Genomic DNA, 25,520 nt, shown 5'->3' with positions numbered 1-25,520 from the left:
ATTGTTTTCAATTGCTATCGGATTGCATCTGATCACACCCCCCTCATCACTATCTTAGTGATCTAAAAACAGGCCAGTGAGTTAGCTTGGCCCCTTTGTTAGGTAGTTAGCGCCCAGCCCACTACACCACAGTCACTAATTAGTCGCTGATTAGCATCATCACTGTCGCTAATCAGCATTGTCACTATATAGAATCCGTACTGATCGCAGTCAGATCTATATCAGTACGTTAGGGTCACTTTAGAATAGGCTCCGCTAAAAATGCAGTGTTTGCCGGATCAGGCCTGAACAGAACAGCTGCATAGACGAGTCCCTTGTACATTTTACCGGGCGCCTTGGCATTAAGCAGTACATCCCAAGCAAGCGCGCCCATTATGGGGTCAAGCTGTATAAGCTCTGTGACAGGGCCACAGGCTATACATATCGTTTTAGGGTCTATGAGGGAAAAGACTCAAAATAGGAGCCGGTCGGATGCCTTGGCTACCTGGGGAGCAGTGGCAAGATTGTTTGGGACTTGGTGTCACCCTTGTTCCATCTTTACGTGGACAATTACTACACAAGTGTGGCCCTCTATCAGCATTTACAGATAGTCGGAATTCGCTGCTGTGGCACCATGCAGCCTAGTCGCCGGGGCTTCCCCCAATGGCTCACTAGTACCGGGGGGAGAGGGCTGCCTTGTGTAATAAAAACCTGCTCGCGGTGAAATGGAAAGACAAGAGGGATGTTTACCTTCTGTCCACCTTTCACGCAGACACGACAGTCCAAATTCAATGAGCAACTGGGGTTGTTGAAAAACCCCTCGCCTTCCATGAATATAACCTTAACATGGGAGGGGTGGACTTCAATGACCAGATGTTGGCTCCCTATTTGGTTTCCCGCAGAACCAGACACTGATATAAGAAAGTGTCTGTTTATTTGATTCAGTTGGCAATGTACAACAGTTTTGTTCTCTACAGTATGGTTGGGAGAACTAAAGGATCCTTCCTTAAATTTCAGGAAGAGATCGTTTCGGAACTCCTGTATCCAGAAGGAACCGTGGCCCAACCCCAAAATGTAGTTATACAGGTAGTGTCTTTCATGTAGCCGGCTATGTCTTTCCAGGTACCCCATCTCACCGTTTCCCAAGGAAACGTTGTCGTGGCTGCAGCAGGGCTGGAATAAGGCGTGACACCACTTTTTATTGTCCCTACTGTCCTGACCAGCCTGCCCTATGCGTAGGGGAGTGTTTCGAGAACTACCATGAGCATGTACACTATTAGAGTAGGGAACGCGAGACACAGAGTAGGCACACAAAAGTCTCTCAAGGCTCGTTCACACTGGCGCGATGCGTTGCGGCAAATTGCCTAGAGAAAGTCCCACTTTGCGGTCCCCACTACGCCGGCAGTGTGTGACTTAACGCTAGTGCATACCTACGCTACTGCGTGGCTCCTGCGTTTTTTCTCACAAAGTGTCATTTTCCGCTAACTTGTGACAAAAAAACAATGTTAATATGAACTCACTATGCCCCTCGTGGAATACCTTGGGGTCTCTTCTTTCCAAAATGGGGTCATTTCTCTACCTTCTCCTCTGCCGCATTCCTACCCCTGGCCTGCTTTACTTCTGAATAGCAGAGGTTTTTGCTCGCTGCTTGAGCAGACCTCCTAGGCTTCCCTCTACACCGGCCTCCCCCCTCTTCTCCTTTTCCCCTCCAGGCCGGTTCCTACACCCTCCCCTTACCATGGCATACCCCAGATAGTTGGTATGATCCTCTGAGGTACACTTACCCCCTTACAGACGCTATGCCCTATACCCCTTCCCCAACCCTCACCGGGCTTGTTGGCCCAGGCTGACGACCCCCCCCTTCTCCCCGTTACCCTTTGTATGGTCTGTTTTCCCCCGTCCTCATAAGTACTCTGGGCAATTTATGAACAGAAGCTATTGTTATTTTCAAGTTATACGATTGCTCTGTTATTCATGATCACCCTATGTACTAAGTTTTGTACTATATGAGCTTTGTTGGTTTTCACCTTCTTTCCCTCTTGTTATCCAATGTTCATGTCAAATTTTCAATAAAAACTTTGAAACACAAAATGGGGTCATTTCTGGGGTGTTTTTACTGTCCTGGCATTGTTTGGTGGGGCCTAAATTGTGAGCACCCCCGTAAAGCCTAAAGGTGCTCATTGGACTTTGGGCAACTTTGCGCAGCTAGCCCGCAAAAAAGTGTCACACATGTGGTATCGCCATTCTCAGGAGAAGTAGTATAATGTGTTTTGGGGCGTCTTTCCACACATACCCATGCTGGGTGGGAGAAATATCTCTGTAAATGACAATTTAGTGTAAAAAATTTGATTGATTGTGTGAAAATACACCCCAAAACACATTATACTACTTTTCCGGAGTATGGAGATACCACACGTGTGACACTTATTTGCAGCCTAACTGTGCAAAGGGGCCCAAAGTCCAATGAGTACCTTTAGGATTTCACAGGTCAATTTTAGTTATTTGGAACCCCACAAGTGACCCCATTTTGGAAAGAAGACACCCCAAAGTATTCCGTTAGTAGTATGATGAGTTCATAGAAGATTTTATTTTTTGTCACAAGTTAGTGGAAAATGACACTTTGTGAGAAAAAACTAAAAAAATCCATTTCCACTAACTTGTGTAAAAAAATAAAATCTTCTATGAACTAATCATTCCCCTCATGGAATACCTTGGGGTGTCTTCTTTCCAAAATGGGGGTATCACCGTACTCAGGAGAAATAGTATAATGTGTTTTAGCGTGTCTTTTCACACATACCCATGCTGGGTGGGAGAAATATCTCTGTAAATGAAAACTTTTTCCATTTTTTTACACTAAATTGTCCATTTACATAGATATTTCTCCCACCCAGCATGGGTATGTGTGAAAAGACACCCCAAAACACATTATACTACTTCTCCTGAGTACGGCAATACTACATGTGACACTTTTTTTGCTGCCCAGCTGCGCAAAGGGGCCCAAGTCCAATGAGCACCTTTAAGCTTTACAGGGGTACTCACAATTTAGACCCCCCCCCCCCCAAAAAAAAAATGCCAGGGCAGTATAAGTACCCCACAAGTGACCCAATTTTGGAAAGTAGACACCCCAAGGTATTCACTGAGGGGCATGGTGAGTCCGTGGCAGATTTTAATTTTTTTCCCCACAAGTTAGCAGAAGTAGAAACAAAACACTTAAAAAAACAAAAAATTGTCACAAAGTGTAATTTTCTGCTAACTTGTGACAAAAAATAAAACCTGTTATGAACTCACCATGCCCCTCAGCAAATACATTGAGGTGTCTTCTTTCCAAAATGGGGAAATTTGGGGGGTATTTATACTATCCTGGCATTCTAGCACCTCAAGAAACATGACAGGTGCTCAGAAAAGTCAGAGCTGCTTCAAACTGCGCAAATTCACTTTTTTGTACCATAGTTTGTAAACGCTATAACTTTACCCAAACCAATAAATATACACTTATTGGATTTTTTTTTTTATCAAAGACATGTAGCACAATACATTTGGACAAAAACTTGTATAAAAATTTTACTTTATTTGAAAAATGTTACCACAGAAAGTTCAAAATATTTTTTTGACAAAATTCCTGTCTTTTTTGATGAATATAATAAAAATTAAAAATTGCAGCAGCAATCAAATAGCACCAAAAGAAAGCTATGTTAGTGAGAAGAAAAGGAGGTAAAATTCGTTTGGGTGGTCAGTTGTATGACCGAGCAATAAATCGTTATAGCTGCAGTGGTCTGAATTGTAAAAAATGGCCTGGGCTTTAGGGGGAGTTTAGCACTGCAGTCCTCAAGTGGTTAAATGGCACCTTGCTGAGTAAAGGAGTAACCCTACAATATTATTAATAGTCCTATAGGTACATACACATGCTAGATCAGCCAGGGCGGCCCATAAAGAACCTAACCTAATTTACTACATTCTACTATATGTCACTACAGTGTCTCTTTAATACATGTATAGCGGCAGCCCTTTATCTGAGAATACTATAAAGCATGGGTGCCCACACGAGTCCAGGAGATCTAACAACATTTCAAATGCTAAACTTAGCATTTATAATGCTGGTATATTACTATATAAGTCTTATAGGCCCACCATAACAAGCTGCCCCCTGACCACCACCATCCCCCCCCCCCCCCCCCCCAGTAAAGTAAATGTAGCCATATGACCATCCCTCAGTACAGTATAGGTAGCCCCCTGCAGTACAGTATTACTCAGATTACTCATCACCACCACCAGCCGGGGGCGTTGCTGTTGTGTGTGCCATTCCTTTTCCTTGCTGCCCGCTGGATATACAGAAACATCCGCGCTGTCCATCTGCTCATTTGCACAAACATCTACTGTCTTCCTTCTCTGCATGTTCCTCTAGTAATCCCTGCTGGCCACCCGCATACACAGACCTTCAGATCAGCAGCGGCATACAGAAGGGATGAGAGAGGAGAGCGAGGTCCAGAGATGCGCTGTAAACTTCAAACCCAGCAAAGTGATGTCACTTCCTGGGTTTGACGTATATGGTGCGTCTCGAGACCTTCCTCTTCCCTCTCATCTCTGCTGCCGCGGCTGCTAGGTAGTAAATTTTGACAGCCGTGGCTGCGTGGCAGCAAACTCTAACAGGATGCGGCCACACGGCCAAGATCTACTGGTAGATCGCGATCGACCAATTGGGTACCCAGGCTATAAAGTGTAGAGAAAATACTGTGAAAGGATGTGTGTGTGTATGTGATATGTTTGCACATACTAGAGGAAAATTGCTCTTTGGCAAGCTTGTGAGAGCACAAGCACCCTTCTCAGAGCACAGCTGCTGGTCGTGATGCCAGAGGAGTCTGTGCTATGAGAGGTGGGCATTTCTAACAGTCTCAACAAAGGGCTAATTATGGCTTTGTCACTGAGCCCCTTCCTTGTATCTGCGTACCATGTGTGGGTACGACATTGCAGTCATGTGACCTGCAGGGAGGATGTCTGTCTGCACTGTGGTGTTTTCATGATAGATCACATGCAGGATTGGCGGTCTGGGAAGCCACTTCACAGCTGAGGGCACATGCTGGAGCCAGCTGGCACTAGAGAAGGTTTATCATTTTAGATTGACCACAGGCACCTGGCTGAGGAACAGGACTGCACATACCGCCTCCAGAGCAACACAGGGTGAACTGCTGATAATGGCAAGGAACAGTGCTTTGTATGGCTAAGGACAAGGAGTTCTGCTATAATACCATTATCTGGCATCGGTCTAACGTGGTAGCTTTGTGCAGCAAATGCTATTCATTCCATCATTCCAAAAATGATGTAAATATGAGCCCTCTTGTGGTGCAAGACTTCTACCACGGAGTTTCCAGCAAATCAAAGGGAAGGGTTGATGTGTAAACATTATATTAACCTGCAACCGTGTATAAAGAGCAGGGCCGAATATGTACTTTTTACTGCCCAAGGCCAACTATACTGTCTGTTTGGTTGTTATGTCTGTGTGCCCCAATGAGAATTCTTCTTACTTTCCATCATTGGATGTCACAGACAATAACTATTTTAGTAATATGCGTATAGACTATGTTATGTTTTTCTTAAGAACTTTTATGTTATGCTTGCCATGTCGTTAATGATGGAACCATTGTGTCACCATGAGAGTTAGGCTGATGTGTACCTGCATGATAGAGCTTACAGGTCTTGCAGGGACGACACAAGTACAGGACAGAGGGTTCAAAGGGTAAATCTGTCCTTGTAGATAGGGATGGCTGCATAGAACAGCTTTACTGCCCCTCACTGAGCTGCCCCTAAATTTCTGGTGCCCTAGGTCATGGCCTATGAGGCCTTGCCAGAAATCCGGCCCTGATAAAGAGCAGTCCCCAAGTCACAGAAAAACTTCTGACAACATTCTAGATTGGTTTTAGGGGTTGGGTGGGACCCAGCTGCAATAGTTATAGTATTTTGCCCAATGTTCTATTGTTTTCTCCATTGTTGTTATTGTGTCCTCCACTGTTGTCCAGTTAACTTTGTAGTGCAGGCTGCAACCTTCTCTAATGCAAAATGATCAGACCCTTAACACTTCTCCTGTCAGTAATGGAGATCAGGAGCGCAGAGCTGCAGCATATGAGGTTAAAGGGCAGCACACCAGGAGAAAAGCAAGCATAAGGATCCATGCTCTCTCCTCTATTATTCCAGGTACAACTATCCCGATGTGTAAGCCACTGTAAAAAGGGAGGAGAAAGGTGGACCATTAGCAGGGATGATAGCAGGTGAAGGCATTGCCATAAGCTTGGTCTAACCCCCTGGCTCTTAAAATTGGCTGTCAATGGATACAGTTTCTCTAGAGCAATTTCATCGCTAGTAGTCATAAAGAGTTAACTACTTGACGACCGCAATACGCCCATCAGCGGGGGCGGCTGCGGGCGTGGCTATGCGGCGATCGCGTCATTCGTGACGCGATCAGCCGCCGGGGTCTGGCTCCGCCCCCCGTTCGCTGTAACCCGCCGGCCGTTCGGAAGCGCCGGCGGGTTACTAGCACCCGGATCGCCGCATATATTTTGTATAATAGGCTTTGTAATGTATACAAAGCCTATTATACTGGCTGCCTCCTGCCCTGGTGGTCCCAGTGTCCGAGGGACCACCAGGGCAGGCTGCAGCCACCCTAGTCTGCACCCAAGCACACTGATTCCCCCCCCCCTGCCCCCTGATCGCCCACAGCACCCCTCAGACCCCCCCCCTGCCCACCCCCCAGACCACTGTTTGCACCCAGTCACCCCCCTAATCACCCATCAATCACTCCCTGTCACTATCTGTCAACGCTATTTTTTTTTTAGTCCCTAATCTGCCCCCTACTCCCTCCTGATCACCCCCAACCCCTCAGATTCTCCCCAGACCCCCCCCCCCCCGTGTACTGTATGCATCTATCCCCCCTGATCACCTGTCAATCACCTGTCAATCACCCGTCAATCACCCCCTGTCACTGCCACCCATCAATCAGCCCCTAACCTGCCCCTTGCGGGCAATCTGATCACCCACCCACACCAATAGATCGCCCACAGATCCGACATCAGATCACCTCCCAAGTGCAGTGTTTACATCTCTTCTCTCCTCTAAACACCCACTAATTACCCATCAATCACCCCCTATCACCACCTGTCACTGTTACCCATCAGATTAGATCCTAATCTGCCCCTAGGGCACCCAATCACCCGCCCACACCTCAGAACGCCCTCAGACCCCAGCCCTGATCACCTCGCCAGTGCATTGCTTGCATCTATTTCCCCCCTCTAATCACACCTTGAGACACCCATCAATCACCTCCTGTCACCCCCTAGCACACCTACCCATCAGATCAGGCCCTAATTTGCCCCGTGTGGGCTCCTGATCACTCGGCCAAACCCTCAGATCCCCCTCAGACCCCCTTCCGATCACCTACCCAGTGCATTGATTGCATCTATTTTCCCCTCTAACCGCCCCCTGAGACACCCATCAATCACCTCCTGTCACCCCCCTACCACTCCTATCCATCAGATCAGGCCCAATACATCCTGTCATCTAAGAGGCCACCCTGCTTATGACCGGTTCCACAAAATTCGCCCCCTCATAGACCACCTGTCATCAAAATTTGCAGATGCTTATACCCCTGAACAGTCATTTTGAGACATTTGGTTTCCAGACTACTCACAGTTTGGGGCCCGTAAAATGCCAGGGCAGTATAGGAACCCCACAAGTGACCCCATTTTAGAAAGAAGACACCCCAAGGTATACTGTTAGGTGTATGATGAGTTCATAGAAGATTTTATTTTTTGTCACACGTTAGCGGAAATTGATATGTATTGTTTTTTTTTTTTCACAAAGTGTCATTTTCCTCTAACTTGTGACAAAAAAAAAATCTTCTATGAACACACCATACTCCTAACAGAATACCTTGGGGTGTCTTCTTTCTAAAATGGGGTCACTTGTGGGGTTCCTATACTGCCCTGGCATTTTAGGGGCCCTAAACCGTGAGGAGTAGTCTAGAATCCAAATGCCTCAAAATGACCTGTGAATAGGACGTTAGGCCCCTTAGCGCACCTAAGTTGCAAAAAAGTGTCACACATGTGGTATCGCCGTACTCAGAAGAAGTAGTATAATGTGTTTTGGGGTGTATTTTTATACATACCCATGCTGGGTGGGAGAAATCTCTCTGTAAATGGACAATTGTATGTAAAAAAAATCAAATAATTGTCATTTACAGAGATATTTCTCCCACCCAGCATCTGTATGTGTAAAAATACACCCCAAAACACATTATACTACTTCTCCTGAGTACGGCAATACCACATGTGTGGCACTTTTTTGCACCCTAAGTGCGCTAAGAGGCCCAAAGTCCAATGAGTACCTTTAGGATTTCACAGGTCATTTTGCGACATTTGGTTTCAAGACTACTCCTCACGGTTTAGGGCCACTAAAATGCCAGGGCAGTATAGGAACCCCACAAATGACCCCATTTTAGAAATAAGACACCCCAAGGTATTCCGTTAGGAGTATGGTGAGTTCATAGAAGATTTTATTTTTTGTCACAAGTTAGCGAAAAATGACATTTTGTGAAAAAAAAACAATTAAAATCAATTTCCGCTAACTTGTGACAAAAAAAAAAAATCTTCTATGAACTCACCATACTCCTAATGGAATACCTTGGGGTGTCTTCTTTCTAAAATGGGGTAATTTGTGGGGTTCCTATACTGTCCTGGCATTTTAGGGGCCCTAAACCGTGAGGAGTAGTCTTGAAACAAAATTTCTCAAAATGACCTGTAAAATCTTAAAGGTACTCATTGGACTTTGGGCCCCTTAGCGCAGTTAGGGTGCAAAAAAGTGCCACACATGTGGTATCGCCGTACTCAGGAGAAGTAGTATAATGTGTTTTGGGGTGTATTTTTCCACATACCCATGCTGAGTGGGAGAAATATCTCTAAATAGACAATTGTGTGTAAAAAAAATAAAAAAAATGTCATTTACGGAGATATTTCTCCCACCCAGCATGGGTATGTGTAAAAATACACCCCAAAACACATTATACTACTTCTCCTGAGTACGGCAATACCACGTGTGGCACTTTTTTGTAGCCTAACTGCGCTAAGGGGCCAAAAGTCCAATGAGCATCTTTAGGCTTTACAGGGGTGCTTACAATTAGGCAACCCCCAGAATGCCAGGACAGTGAACACACCCCACAAATGACCCCATTTTGGAAAGTAGACATTTTAAGGTATTCAGAGAGTAGCATAGTGAGTCCGTGGCAGATTTCATTTTTTTTTGTCGCAAGTTAGAAATGGAAACTTTTTTTTTTTGTCACAAAGTGTCATTTTCCGCTAACTTATGACAAAAAATAAAATCTATGAACTCACCATGCCTTTCACTGAATACTTTGGGATGTCTTCTTTCCAAAATGGGGTCATTTGGGGGGTATTTGCACTATCCTGGAATTTTAGCCCCTCATGAAACATGACAGGTGCGCAGAAAAGTCAGTGATGCTGGAAAATGGGAAAATTCACTTTTGGCACCATAGTTTGTAAACGCTATAACTTTCACCCAATCCAATAAATATACACTGAATGTTGTTTTTTTTTATCAAAGACATGTAGCAGAATAACTTTCGCGCTCAAATGTATAGGAAATTTTACTTTATTTGAAAAAAATCTTTTTTTTGACAAAATTCATGTCTTTTTTGATGAATATAATAAAAAGTAAAACTTGCAGCAGCAATCAAATCGCACCAAAAGAAAGCTGTATTAGTGACAAGAAAAGGAGGTAAAATTCATTTAGGTGGTAGGTTGTATGACCGAGCAATAAACCGTGAAAGCTGCAGTGGTCTGAATGGAGAAAAAGGCTCTGGTCCTTAAGGGGCGAAAAGACTGTGGTCCTTAAGTGGTTAAAGTGCCAGCATACTTTTTTTTTCAACTGTTTGGGCTGCAGGCTGGAACTCCAGTTCTGGTTTGAGACCCATTTCCCCTCCAGAATTGTGAAATCTCTATGACGGGTTAATGCGGACCTAAACTCTTGCACAGCAGACAAGGAAAACACATATACACTACAGTACTTCACTCTGTGTGCTTAGAGATGAGCCTCACTAATTCAGCAATTAATCAGCAAATTAAAATGTAAACCAGGGCTTTCAGCTGTGTGTGAACTGTGCCAAGGTGTGCTGTTGTTCTGGGACAATATGTAAACACTGGAAGTTAACCCTTTTTGCGCTCCCATGATACTAGGAAGTCAACACTGCAGGGGTTTTTGGAAGATTTCTGTAAGTTGAAACAGAAATGTTTTTCTTGAATGGTTATTATTCTGTTGCTTATCTTTTAGAGCAGAGAGGAAGTTCTGAGTCTGGGTCCGCTTTATGGAGGCCTTAACCTTCCTGGCGCTAAGCCCGAGCTGAGCTCGGGCTATGCTGCGCAGGAGGATTTCTCAGGCCCTGGTGGGGCGAATCGCCCCATTTACAGTGCTGTACGCGCAGCTAGCACTTTGCTAGCCGCGCTTACAGCTTGATCGCCACCGCTCTGCGGCAATCGCCCGCACGCAGCGGTGGAAGAGGGCCCCCCCCCGCCAGAGCCCTGCGCTGCCCGGACCAATGACTTTTGGGCAGCGCTAAGGGCTGTATCGGAGGCGTCTGACGTCAGGACGTCAGCTGACGTCCATGACTTCATTCCGATCGTCGCCATGGCGACAGGAAAAGCCAAACAGGAACGCGTTATATACGCTTTCCCCTGTTTGCTATTGATGCCGGCGACGATCGCACTAGAGGGACACATGCGCCCTCTAGTGTTGTTTCATGTAGCTACCACTCTGGTAGCTTTACATGAAACAAACAAAAAAAAAAAATTAAAATGTATTTCTGCCTATTTGGCAGAATTATTTAACCGCCAGGAGGGTTAAAACCACCACAAAATCTGTTAGATCAGAGAATGTTGCATGATTTGGTGATGTGGACTTACTGTATGTCTTTATACAGTGCAAACAGAGCTTCAACAAAATGGTAATTTTGCACATCTCTTTGTATGGCAAAAAAAATATCAAATCTGGTTTACTACCAATGGAAATATAGAAAAAAAAATATTTTTAAAGTGCACAAACTCATGGGTCAGCAGTGTGAACAATATACAGTTGTATACTCTGCACATTGCTATTATTCTTTGCACTGCCAATTACAAAGCAAGCCTGACACTTTCTGATGGCCCAGGAGCTGAAAAGTTTTGCATTCCTTCCTAATATTTAATCATTATAATCATATTTTAGACTGTTGGGCTGGAATGTCAGTCGGTTTGACAACAGAGTACTCAATTCCTGAACAAGCCCCAGTATGTCACATTGCATTACTTTATTACTGTAACTGCATGTTTTCAACAAACAATATCCTTCAAAAGGAACAGGTTTAGTTTTATGGCTCACATATGAGAAAAAAAGGACAAAATGAAACTGTTCTTACGAAAGATACCTTATCAGAGTCATGGGAGTTGCTAGTATCCCTGAAGGTCGAGGGACACCAATAAAGAGGGATATGGGTGCAGTGCTGCAGTGAAAAGAAGGTGTTGTCATGGGTGGAACCAAATGCATATGAATCGAGCAGCTGTATAACTTAGTCTGTAGGGCCACCCAACAACACTTTGGATGAAGCTCCTTTCCATGAAAAAAACAAAAACAAATAAGGCTCTAGTTACTACACAAACAGCTATATAAGGCATAACAAAATAGACTTAAAGTGTACCCAAGGTGACATGATGAGATAAAAATGGGTAAGTACAGTGCAAAACCTATTATCAAATTTATCCACCACTACAGTATACCTACGTCCTCTGTAACTTCATCTAAGCCACGAGCCAGTAGATATACAGTACGTCTTGTAGCAGAAGCAGTGCTGTGCAGGATTGGGCTTGCTCTTGTGCACATTTCGTGCACTATCTGATGCAGCACTAATTGGTGAACGGGAATATATGTTTCCTGAGCTAATGAGATTGATTTTTACCATTAAAAATACTTTTATTTTCTCAGTTCATAGTGAAAAAATACACTCTGTAGCATTATTTCAGAATCAAATATTTTCACCATAAATTGTGAAAGAAACATAATGTAAGTTTTTTGATAAGCGGTAAGAATAGCCAAACAAAATTTGTGTTTTTTTAATCTACAGTAGCACTTTTTATTTTTAAACTGGAATTGGTAAAACTGAGAAATAATGTGCTTTTTCTATTTTTTTCCTTGTTTCCCATTAAAATTAATAGAAAACATAATTGTTCGAGGGAAAAAATGACATACAATGAAAGCCTAGTTTGTGTTGAAAAAAAACTATATATTTTATTTCTGTGTCATAAGTAAGGATAAAGTTATTTCTGATTAAATAAGGACATAGCTAAACTGTCAAAATTGCTCTGGTCCATAAGTGGGGAACAAGGTCTGGATGCGAAGTGGTTAATATATTGCATTCAAGTGACAGCTTCTGTCTTGTCAGTACGTTGTGAGGGATATAGTACACCTCACTAGTAAGTAAATTGCAGACAGAAAAGATTTTCTGGAAGAATACAACTTCTTAGAGGGGAGAGATAAAAAAAAAAAAGGTCAATAGTTCATGTATTGTAGCTCTGGGACGCTTAATAGGCTGCCCTTGAGAAGAGACAATGAAACATTTAATCTACTTTATAAATGTTTAAATATAAAATAAAACAAGGATACTTTAAAAAATACATTTTTAGGAGTAGGAGGATAAATAGGATTGATTGTTTATCTCATCGGTTTATTTTAACGTTGTATTCACTTTACAGAGCAACTGTAAATGGCAGGTTATTTGTCCTCCAAGAATACCCGTTTTGTCTGAAACACCAAACACTCCCATCCTAACTTCTTAATACTGTCATGGATACCTGCAATCAGTAAGGAGAACTAAAACGGTACCTGAACAGATCAATATGATTTCCTCAATGAAAGGACCAATTACCGTCCCTAATTACAGCATTATGTTTACCACAAGATGAAAACTGGTGAGAAGCTTTAACACTCTTGGTAGCCTTTTCTTGACCAGATGAAATTAGATGAAGCCATGCCATGTACAAATATATATATAAAAAAAAACTCTGGGCATATATTCCATGTACACATTATTGGTCTTTCATGAAGAAGGTAATATTGAAGCTACCTATACGTACATAGTTTGCCTCCGCCTGCTCGTCTCCTGTTGGCAGATAGGGAACGGCTCTTCCAAGTTCACATTTCAAGGTTGGCAGAAATGTTTTACAGTTCTGTAATTGTAGCCGAGCTGCCCAAAAGCAATCATATCCCAACCACCAGAAAGAGGAAGTGTATAAATATACCCAATCATAAAGTCTCCGCAGGGCACCGACAGGCTGTGCTGCAAGGAGATGAACTTTGTTGTAAAGGATGGAAAACCGAGAAATGTGATACATCCCAAGAACACAAAACCACAGGCACCTTGAGGAGTCTGGCTGCTCCAGCTGTGAGCCAGTACAAGCAGTGCTGCTTCCCTGCACTATACAGGACACCATGGCATTGTACAACTATGTCTGAGGATGTCATTTGGTGTTTTATAGCACTCCTGCAGGGGAAGGGGAGGGACTAAGATAATTAAGGTGCCAATACACCTCTATCTGTCACCATATTGACCATCAGATAGAGCTTTCTGTGATCTAATCTATTGCCTGTCCACACACACTGCAGTTTTCATGCTGAAATCTATTGTAAATTGTCCTAGCACTGTCACCCCCCCCCCCCCAAGTGCATGTGTTCCCCCGGGTAGTGTTGTTCATGTCTAGGGGAGCGCATGGAAAAGCATGTGATTTGTTTGTTCAGCTGATAGATTTGCAAAGTTCTGATTTGCTGAGATCACATCCTGCTTTAGCACATGATCATGACTAGCAAATCAGAGACTTGCATTTTTATCACATGACCAAACTGATCACATGCTTCTCCATGAGATCTCCTAGACATGACCCTCCCTACCCCCGGGCCCGTAGTGAGTGTGGCATGCTCACCTGTCATGCCAGCATGAATCATTGCCTCCTCCGGTGCCCAACATCTAACTAAATGCCACTGTGACCACCTTTATGTGGTACAGGTGCTTGTGACAATTATAAAAGTTGTTGGCCACTGGGAGAGGCGAGGAGTCGCGCCAGCAAGACAGGCGAGCCTGCATCCCTCACCATGGGCTCGGAGGGCTCACATACACTTGTGGGAAGACTGTCATTTGTTGGGAAATTGAACATAGTTATTGACACGCACCAATGTTGGATCATATAACGAAGGATTGTTCCGATCCCCATTGACTTTTGTGGTAATTCGCCGCGATCGTTCATTTCCACAGTCACCAATGGCACTTGCAAGTTTGGCCAGGTGGTTTCGGGGAACGATGGTCCATCGGCAGAGATCATCGATCAATCTGGCTGTGTGATCTGGCTGTGCTGCTATATTAGAAGCAGAGGACAGCCAGGCAATGTGCATTATTTAAAAGGAGATACATATGGCAGCCTCCATGCACCTCTCACCTCAGGTTTCCTTTATCTCTTCTCTTTCAGAATATCACTTTGGATTTACATGTCTGGATCCACTTCACTGTCACTATGGTCATCTCTCTGGGGGGGAACACTGAAAAGACAGGTTGAGATATGTAAACACACACAGTACAATCACCTAGATGAAAAGATGCGTATTCAGCTTAGCCTTATGGGCATACTCCCCTTTATAAGATGGGGAGATTGGAGGAGGGGGGGTGGTGGTGTGCAAGAAACTTGTTGATTTATGTGTATGTAGCAGTGGTTGAAGGAAACCTGAAGCGAGAGGTATAGGAGGATGCTATATTTATTTCCTTTTAAGCAATACCAGTTGCCTGGCAGCCCTGCTGATCCCCTATTGTAGCCATAGACCCTGAACAAGCAAGCAGACCACATGTTTGACTTAAGTGTGACTGGATTAGCCGCATGCTTCTTTCAGGTGTTTGATTCAGACACAACTGCACCCAAAGTGATCAGCAGGACTGCCAGGGAACTGGTATTGTTTAAAAGGAAGTAAACATGGCAGCCACCAACATCCTTCTAAGTTCAGGTGTCCTTTAACTGGAAGAGTGCAACGTTGCAGTTTAGTAATCTTCCAAGTAGGGCTGGTTTTGCCCATTGGGTAACCTTATACAAAGAGTACTGAAGTGGAGCAAAATAAAAGCAGTTTCCTGGAATAACAAATCAGATTTCAGCAGTTAAAAGAAATTGATTTTTAAATGATTGCTGTAGGCAACTTCTCAACTTTTTGAAAAAGGTCATCTAATAACTACAAACAATCATTGTTTGCTTTAAAAGTTGAAATTTCAAAGCTTAACTTGCATTGTGGTTCCCCTCGTCCATGCCTGGATACATCGCCTCTAGTGGCTGTTGCCCAACTTTACCACCAATGATTGGTCGTGGTCATACTGTTTGAATAATAAGGACTAAATAACTCATGGAGAAGCATGTGATCAGTTTGATCAGCTGATAGATTTGTAAGGTTCTGATTTGCTGTGATGATTTCCTTCCTTTAAAGAAAAAACATACCAAGCTTATTTGGAAAAGTATAAAAAAGATAATATTGTCTTGAATAGAGCACCACATAACATACATTAATGTGAATGCCAGTGGCAGTTAAAGAGAAACTCCAACCTAGAATTGAACTTTATCCCAATCAGTAGCTGATACCCCCTTTTACATGAGAAATATAATGCTTTTCACAAACAGACCATCAGGGGGCGCTGTATGACTGATTTTGTGCTGAAACCCCTCCCACAAGAAGCTCTGGGACCGTGGTACTTTTGGCAGTTTGTTACAATGTAAAAAGGTTCACAGACAGGAAATAGCTGTTTACAGCTGCCTCTAACAGTCAAAACCGCTAGGAGCAGCTACATAACCTGCCTACAGTAAAAATGTCACCATGTAATAAATGTCAGAATGTAAATCGGGGAGAGGGAAGATTTTACAATGAGCAAACACTGACTAAATCATTTATACATAATTATGGTAAAAATGAAGCACTTTTTTTACTACATTATTTTCCTCTATAAGGAGCAAATGAAGGCACTCAAGTCAGGAAGAGAAACAAGAGACCATTCACAAGAAAGAGAAAAGACCTGGAATGTTGCCATCAGACTAACCGTACAAATTCTGAATTAAACAAAAAAAAAAAAAAAAAGAACCAAACATACAGTGCAATATGGATACTTGAACACTAGATCGTGTAGATCGCCCTTCAGTGAAGTGGGTCAACCAGATAAGAAAATGGGTTGGGACTTGGGAGGGGTCCGGCACCTCCTCCAGGGTACAAAAGACCTGTAAAATATACTAGCAAGTGATAAACTTACACCTTGGTGTGTGGGGAGCCAATTCAGGCAAACCATGTTGTCAAATCTGCCAGATGCATTTCTATGCTGCTATTACGTTATGTTAGCACAGCATTGACAGCCTTTATCCAGTTTGTAAAGGTGGGGAGCACAGCTGTTATCCAGTTTTTAGTAAGCTGTTAATGGGCCAAGTGAAGAACTTCCACCACAAGTTCTTTATGATATTTACTCGGCAAAGCAGCGGAAGAAATATTTAGTTGGCATGTCTAAAGGTGCGTACACACATGCGACTATAGTCGTTTGAAACGATCATTCCCCGATCATTTCAAACGACGATCGTTTGAAAAAAAGCAGCCAACGACCATGAAGTCTAAAGACGGACGAGCTAGATCGTTCAAAACGAATGATCTAGCTTGGCGGATTTTTCCTAACGACGATCGTTTGCAGAAGTAGTACATCGTTGGAAATGATCGTTCGTACTAAGCTTGACATGCGCATTTCACTATTTCTCCATGGAACTTTTCATTTTTATGCGCAAGCGCAATAGTTGCTTTTACGTGATGTAACGTCCGTTCTAACGATCAGATCGTTACACACCTTTTAAAACTAACTTTACTTAGGTCGTTCTTTCGTCAATTAAAAGTTCGTTCGTCGGTCACAACGAACGATCGTTGTCGCATGTGTGTACGTTGTACGTAGCATTAGCATCACAGGCGAGCGGACAGCCCATGTGATCATTTAAAAATGTAATCACCTGTATTCGGTAAGTATTCACCCGAGGACAGGACCATACCCATATGCATAAAAGTGCTTTTGTCAAGACGACATTTCGGGCAGATATCACCACAATTTGAACAAAACCTAGATATTTTAACTCTTAAGAAAAGCATAGAGCACGTATAGATATAACAAGCGGTCAGGGAGATGAGGGGATACCTTAGGAAAACTTCCTGGTTTTAACGCATGATCATGACCAGCAAATCAGAGCCTTTCAAATCTATCAGCTGTTCAAATGCTTCTCCATAATTCCTCCTAGGCATTGTCATCCCTAAGAATAATCCGATGTAATACGAACAATTCTATAGCGCAAGGACAATCTAATCTGGTAAGGTTAATGCCTAGTGACTTTCTAACACGCCACCATCTGCCAACAGACTCATATGTGTTCAATGTTCTTACTTCCTCTCATTCCCTTGCACAACCCTTTAACCTGCAAATATTCTTCCTCGCACTTTGTCCTCTGTTCAGCATTCTGGCATTCCGCGCAGTAATCTGGCTCTGACCGATGCTCTTTATGTGTAATATTTTTATAAAACTGAACAGGCCCAGCCCAGAAGAGGCAGTTTTTCTGTCCAGTCACAGCAGGTTCCGTGCAAGGCAAGCCAAGATAATGCACACCATGAGATTACATCTGCTGATAAATATGCTACTTACAAGACTTTTGTTTTTGTCTAGCAGACAATTTTCATATCTCAAAGGGAGTTATCACTGGATAGACACGAGGATTAGATTTTACAGCCAAAACTGAAAAATGTGTTTATAGAAGTATAGATTGGCTGTCCATTTACTTCTGTAAAATTCCCCTGATTTATAAAGAATACTTTCTGTTTGCTAAAAAGGACCACTTTCAAAAAGATCCATTAAGTGCATGTGTTGTTCTGCTTCCCAAGTTGCAGGAAAATCCCCTGTAAAATTTCCAACGATCAGAACTGGCAAATCTCTATTTGTAAAACTGGACAGTCGGCTACACTGGCCACAGTCTGTCCGGGTTCGCTTCCACTGAACGGAAACGTGCAAATTTGCATAGTGAACATTCGCCTGGGAGCTCACACCAATGCAAAACTAATTTATTTATTTTTTGTCAGTTCTGATCTGAAAAACATTCGGATAGCCTGCTGCAGTTTTTCACAAGCAGCTCTACTTGGCATGAAGATCACGCAAAATAATCACGCATAATTATTCTTAATGGCTCCCAATGCTATGTGCAAATTTTCACCTAAAAAAAATTTGCATGCATTTTTAATAGGAGTGAATAGAATGTTGTGTTGTTGCACAGGGTGTCCTGTTGCTATGCAGGCAAACATTTCCGAATGGAGTACCAGGGGAAAATACTACTAAACTAAGTCCAAAGGATAGCCCAATTAGGTACTAGAGATCAACAGTTGTAAAGTGCACAACATTTAATATACAGTTCACGTGTATTGTATATTAAATGCACTTTACAACTGTTTACCTCTAGTACCTCATAGGGCTGTCCTTTGGACTTAGATTAGTAGCTGTTGATATGCAGTACACAGGGCTGGCGCTACCATAGAGGCAAAGGAGGCAGCTGCCCCAGGGCCCCAGAGCTTGTAGGGGCCCCCAGTGGCTACAAGAGGAAAAACATTTTTTTCAAATCGACCTTATAGTTTTTGAGAAAACCGATTTTAAAGTTTCAAAGGAAAAAAAATACACATTTAAATACCAGCCGACTTTAATGGTTAATAGCAAATCCACCTTAAATTCTAGAAACCCTTACTTTGCAGTATATGTTAAGGAGATCATTGGGAATAAGAGGAAAAAACTATTTTTCAAAAAGACCTTATAGTTTTTGAGAAAATCGATTTTAAAGTTTCGAAGTAAAAAAGTATACTTTTAAATGCGGTAAATGTCACTTTTAGTACCTAACGGTAGTGTAATTTTACATGTATCAAAAGAAAGAGCAATAAATTTCCTGACGGGGTTTCCAGGGGGTCCATACGCAGCTGCAGCTCTTTGGCCAGGGATCGCTATACAGCCGCAATATGGCTGTATGAAGATCCCTGGCATTTTTTTCCTATTTTCCCAATTTTTTTTTTTATGTTTATAGTGTGGGATTTTTTTTTTTTTTAATTATGTGGGGTCCCCCCTCCTGAAACTTGTTAACCCCCTGGCTGCAGCAAGTACCGGTGTTCCAACAATTCAGCATACTTTTTATTCTAACTCTATGTTCACTTGGATAGTGGACCTTGCACACCAGTACCCAGGCTGCTAACTCGGGTTGCAAGGTTGGTGCTGCTGATCAGTGTATTAGGGCCTTTTTCCACTGCACAGCTAAATCACAAAATCGCGAATCGCTAATGATTTTTAAATCACTAGGGTTGCTACTTTATCATATAAATCATGAGAAGTATTTTCCAATATAGTGATTCGATTTGCAAATCGCAATCGCTTTCTGGAGCAATTTTAACCACTTGAGGACCTAGGGCTTTCTACCCCTTAAGGACCGGCCACTTTTTTTCCATTCAGACCACTGCAGCTTTCACGGTTTATTGCTCGCTCATACAACCTACCACCTAAATGAATTTTGGCTCCTTTTCTTGTCACTAATAAAGCTTTCTTTTGATGCTATTTGATTGCTCCTGCGATTTTTACTTTTTATTATATTCATCAAAAAAGACATGAATTTTGGCAAAAAAATGATTTTTTTAACTTTCTGTGCTGACATTTTTCAAATAAAGTAAAATTTCTGTATACATGCAGCGCGAAAAATGTGGACAAACATGTTTTTGATAAAAAAAACCCATTCAGTGTATATTTATTGGTTTGGGTAAAAGTTATAGCGTTTACAAACTATGGTGCCAAAAGTGAATTTTCCCATTTTCAAGCATCTCTGACTTTTCTGACCCCCTGTCATGTTTCATGAGGGGCTAGAATTCCAGGATAGTATAAATACCCCCCAAATGACCCCATTTTGGAAAGAAGACATCCCAAAGTATTCACTGAGAGGCATAGTGAGTTCATAGAAGATATTATTTTTTGTCACAAGTAAGCGGAAAATGACACTTTGTGAGAAAAAAAAAAAAAAAAAAAAAGTTTCCATTTCTTCTAACTTGCGACAAAAAAAAATGAAATCTGCCACGGACTCACCATGCCCCTCTCTGAATACCTTGAAGGGTCTACTTTCCAAAATGGGATCATTTGTGGGGTGTGTTTACTGTCCTGACATTTTGGGGGGTGCTAAATTGTAAGCACCCCTGTAAAGCCTAAAGGTGCTCATTGGACTTTGGACCCCTTAGCGCAGTTAGGCTGCAAAAAAGTGCCACACATGTGGTATTGCCGTACTCAGGAGAAGTAGTATAATGTGTTTTGGGGTGTATTTTTACACATACCCATGCTGGGTGGGAGAAATATCTCTGTAAATGACAATTTGTTAATTATTTTTACACACAATTGTCCATTTACAGAGATATTTCTCCCACTCAGCATGGGTATGTGTAAAAATACACCGCAAAACACATTATACTACTTCTCCTGAGTACGGCAATACCACATGTGTGGCACTTTTTTGCACCCTAACTGCGCTAAAGGGCCCAAAGTCCAATGAGTACCTTTAGGATTTCACAGGTCATTTTGAGAAATTTCGTTTCAAGACTACTCCTCACGGTTTAGGGCCCCTAAAATGCCAGGGCAGTATAGGAACCCCACAAATGACCCCATTTTAGAAAGAAGACACCCCAAGGTATTCCGTTAGTAGTATGGCGAGTTCATAGAAGATTTTATTTTTTGTCACAAGTTAGCGGAAAATGACACTTTGTGAAAAAACACAATTAAAATCAATTTCCGCTAACTTTTGACAAAAAATAAAATCTTCTATGAACTCACCATACTCCTAACGGAATACCTTGGGGTGTCTTCTTTCTAAAATGGGGTCATTTGTGGGGTTCCTATACTGCCCTGGCATTTTAGGGGCCCTAAACCGTGAGGAGTAGTCTTGAAACGAAATTTCTCAAAATGACCTGTGAAATCCTAAAGGTACTCATTGGACTTTGGGCCCTTTAGCGCAGTTAGGGTGCAAAAAAGTGCCACACATGTGGTATCGCCATACTCGGGAGAAGTAGTACAATGTGTTTTGGGGTGTATTTTTACACATACCCATGCTGGGTGGGAGAAATACCTCTGTAAATGGACAATTGTGTGTAAAAAAATCAAAAGATTGTCATTTAGGGCTGGTGCACACCAAAACCCGCTAGCAGATCCGCAAAATGCTAGCAGATTTTTAAACGCTTTTTTTTATTTTTATGAGGCGTTTTGCTAGCGTTTTGCGGATTGCTGCTGCGGTTTTCAGTATAGTAGATTTCATATATTGTTACAGTAAAGCTGTTACTGAACAGCTTCTGTAACAAAAACGCCTGCAAAACCGCTCTGAAGTGCCGTTTTTCAGAGCGGTTTGCGTTTTTCCTATACTTAACATTGAGGCAGAAACGCACCCGCAATCCAAAAAATGCCTCACCCAGGCATTTTTCGTTTCTGCAAAACGCCCCCCGCTCTGGTGTGCACCACCCCATTGAGATACATTGACCAAGCAGATCCGCAGCCGCAAGCGGATCTGAAAACGCCCAAAAAGCCGCTCGGTGTGCACCAGCCCTTACAGAGGTATTTCTCCCACCCAGCATGGGTATGTGTAAAAATACACCCCAAAACACATTGTACTACTTCTCCCGAGTACGGCGATACCACATGTGTGGCACTTTTTTGCACCCTAACTGCACTAAGGGGCCCAAAGTCCAATGAGTACCTTTAGGATTTCACAGGTCATTTTTGTTTCAAGACTACTCCTCACGGTTTAGGGCCCCTAAAATGCCAGGGCAGTATAGGAACCCCACTAATGACCCCATTTTAGAAAGAAGACACCCCAAGGTATTCCGTTAGGAGTATGGTGAGTTCATAGAAGTTTTTATTTTTTTGTCACAAGTTAGCGGAAATTGATTTTAATAGTTTTTTTTCACAAAGTGTCATTTTCCGCTAACTTGTGACAAAAAATAAAATCTTCTATGAACTCACCATACTCCGTACGTAATACCTTTGGGTGTCTTCTTTCTAGAATGGGGTCATTTGTGGGGTTCCTATACTGCCCTGGCATTTTAGGGGCCCTAAACCGTGAGGAGTAGTCTTGAAACCAAATGTCGCAAAATGACCTGTGAAATCCTAAATTGGACTTTGGGCCCCTTAGCGTACTTAGGGTGTAAAAAAGTGCCACACATGTGGTACCGCTGTACTCAGGAGAAGTAGTATAATGCGTTTTGGGGTGTATTTTTACACATACCCATGCTAAGTGGGAGAAATATCTCTGTAAATGACAATTGTTTGATTTTTTTACACACAATTGTCCATTTACATAGAAATTTCTCCCACCCAGCATGGGTATGTGTAAAAATACACCCCAAAACACATTATACTACTTTTCCTGAGTACGGCGGTACCACATGTGTGACACTTTTTTGCAGCCTAGGTGCGCTAAGGGGCCCAACGTCCTATTCACAGGTCATTTTGAAGCATTTGTTTTCTAGACTACTCCTCGCGGTTTAGGGCCCCTAAAATGCCAGGGCAGTATAGGAACCCCACAAGTGACCCCATTTTAGAAAGAAGACACCCCAAGGTATTCCGTTAGGTGTATGGCGAGTTCATAGAAGATTTTATTTTTTGTCACAAGTTAGTGAAAAATGACACTTTGTGAAAAAAAACCAATAAAAATTAATTTCCGCTAACTTTTGACAAAAAATTAAATCTTCTATGAACTCGTCATACACCTAACATAATACCTTGGGGTGTCTTTTTTTTCTAAAATGGGGTCACTTGTGGGGTTCCTATACCGCCCTGGCATTTTACAGGCCCAAAACCGTGAGTAGTCTGGAAACCAAATGTCTCAAAATGACTGTTCAGGGGTATAAGCATCTGCAAATTTTGATGACAGGTGGTCTATGAGGGGGCGAATTTTGTGGAACCGGTCATAAGCAGGGTGGCCTTTTAGATGACAGGTTGTATTGGGCCTGATCTGATGGATAGGAGTGCTAGGGGGGTGACAGGAGGTGATTGATGGGTGTCTCAGGGGGTGGTTAGAGGGGAAAATAGATGCAATCCATGCACTGGGGAGGTGATCGGAAGGGGGTCTGAGGGTTTGGCCGAGTGATCAGGAGCCCACACGGGGCAAATTGGGGCCTGATCTGATGGGTAGGTGTGCTAGGGGGTGACAGGAGGTGATTGATGGGTGTCTCAAGGTGTGATTAGAGGGGGGAATGGATGCAAGCAATGCACTGGCGAGGTGATCAGGGCTGGGGTCTGAGGGCATTCTGAGGGTGTGGGCGGGTGATTGAGTGCCCTAGGGGCAGATAGGGGTCTAATCTGATAGGTAGCAGTGACAGGGGGTGATTGATGGGTAATTAGTGGGTGTTTAGGGTAGAGAATAGATGGAAACACTGCGCTTGGGTGGTGATCTGATGTCGGATCTGCGGGCGATCTATTGGTGTGGGTGGGTGATCAGTTTGCCCGCAAGGGGCAGGTTAGGGGCTGATTGATAGGTGGCAGTGACAGCGGGTGATTGATGGGTGGCAGTGACAGGGGGTGATTGATGGGTGGCAGTGACAGGGGGTGATTGATGGGTGATTGATAGGTGATTGACAGGTAATCAATGGGTTATTACAGGGGAGAACAGATGTAAATATTGCACTGGCGAATTGATAAGGGGGGTCTGAGGGCAATCTGAGCGTGTAGGCGGTCGATTGGGTGCCCGCAAGGGGCAGATTAGGGTCTGATCTGATAGGTAACAGTGACAGGTGGTGATAGGGAGTGATTGATGGGTGATTGATGGGTAATTAGTGGGTGTTTAGAGGAGAGAATAGATGGAAACACTGCGCTTGGGTGGTGATCTGATGTCGGATCTGCGGGCGATCTATTGGTGTGGGTGGGTGATCAGATTGCCCGCAAGGGGCAGGTTAGGGGCTGATTGTTGGGTGGCAGTGACAGGGGGTGATTGATGGGTGATAGGTGATTGGCAGGTGATTGACAGGTGATCAGTGGGTTATTACAGGGAAGGACAGATGTAATTAATGCACTGGCGAATTGATAAGGGGGGGGGGGGGGGGGGGTCTGAGGGCAATCTGAGCGTGTGGGCGGGTGATTGGGTGCCCGCAAGGGGCAGATTAGGGTCTGATCTGATAGGTAACAGTGACAGGTGGTGATAGGGGGTGATTGATGGGTAATTAGTGGGTGTTTAGAGAAGATAACAGATGTAAACGATACATTTGGGAGGTAATCTGACGGCGGGTTTGCGGGCGATCTAATGGTGTGGGTGGGTGATCAGATTGCCCGCAAGGGGCAGGTTAGGGGCTGATTGATGGGTGGCAGTGACAGGGGGTGATTGATGGGTGATAGGTGATTGGCAGGTGATTGACAGGTGATCAGTGGGTTATTACAGGGAAGAACAGATGTAATTAATGCACTGGTGAATTGATAAGGGGGGGTCAGAGGGCAATCTGAGCGTGTGGGCGGGTGATTGGGTGCCCGCAAGGGGCAGATTAGGGTCTGATCTGATAGGTAAAAGTGACAAGTGGTGATAGGGGGTGATTGATGGGTGATTGATGGGTAATTAGTGGGTGTTTAGAGGAGAGAATAGATGTAAACAATGGATTTGGGAGGTGATCTGATGTCGGATCTGTGGGCGATCTATTGGTGTGGGTGGGTGATCAGATTGCCCGCAAGGGGCAGGTTAGGGGCTGATTGATGGGTGGCAGTGACAGGGGGTGATTGACGGGTGATTGATGGGTGATTGACGGGTGATTGACAGGTGATTGACAGGTGATCAGGGGGATAGATGCATACAGTAAACAGGGGGGGGTGGTCTGGGGGGGGGTCTGGGGAGAATCTGAGGGGTGGGGGGTGATCAGGAGGGGGCAGGGAGCAGGGGGGGGGATAAAAAAAAAATAGCGTTGACAGATAGTGATAGGGAGTGATTGATGGGTGATTAGGGGGGTGATTGGGTGCAAACAGGGGTCTGGGGGGTGGGCAGGGGGGGGGTCTGATGGGTGCTGTGGGCGATCTGGGGCAGGGGGGGGAGAAATCAGTGTGCTTGGGTGCAGACTAGGGTGGCTGCAGCCTGCCCTGGTGGTCCCTCGGACACTGGGACCACCAGGGCAGGAGGCAGCCTGTATAATACACTTTGTAAACATTACAAAGTGTATTATACACTTTGTATGCGGCGATCGCGGGGTTAACATCCCGCCGGCGCTTCCGTATAGCCGGCGGGATGTTGCGGCGAGCGAGCGGTGACAGGCGCCGGCGGAGGATCGCGTCACGGATGACGCGATCGCTCCGCCCATGCCCTTAAATGGACCGCCGCCTCTGTGGGTGAGGCCGTCCTGCAGGGCTCCACTTCCCCGCCGCCCCTGTGTAGTGGGCGGTCGGGAAGTGGTTAAGAGGG

The sequence above is a fragment of the Hyperolius riggenbachi genome, chromosome 11 (genome assembly GCF_040937935.1).
Source record: "Hyperolius riggenbachi isolate aHypRig1 chromosome 11, aHypRig1.pri, whole genome shotgun sequence".
NCBI lineage: Eukaryota > Metazoa > Chordata > Amphibia > Anura > Hyperoliidae > Hyperolius > Hyperolius riggenbachi.
Note: the sequence above shows the minus strand (reverse complement) of the source record.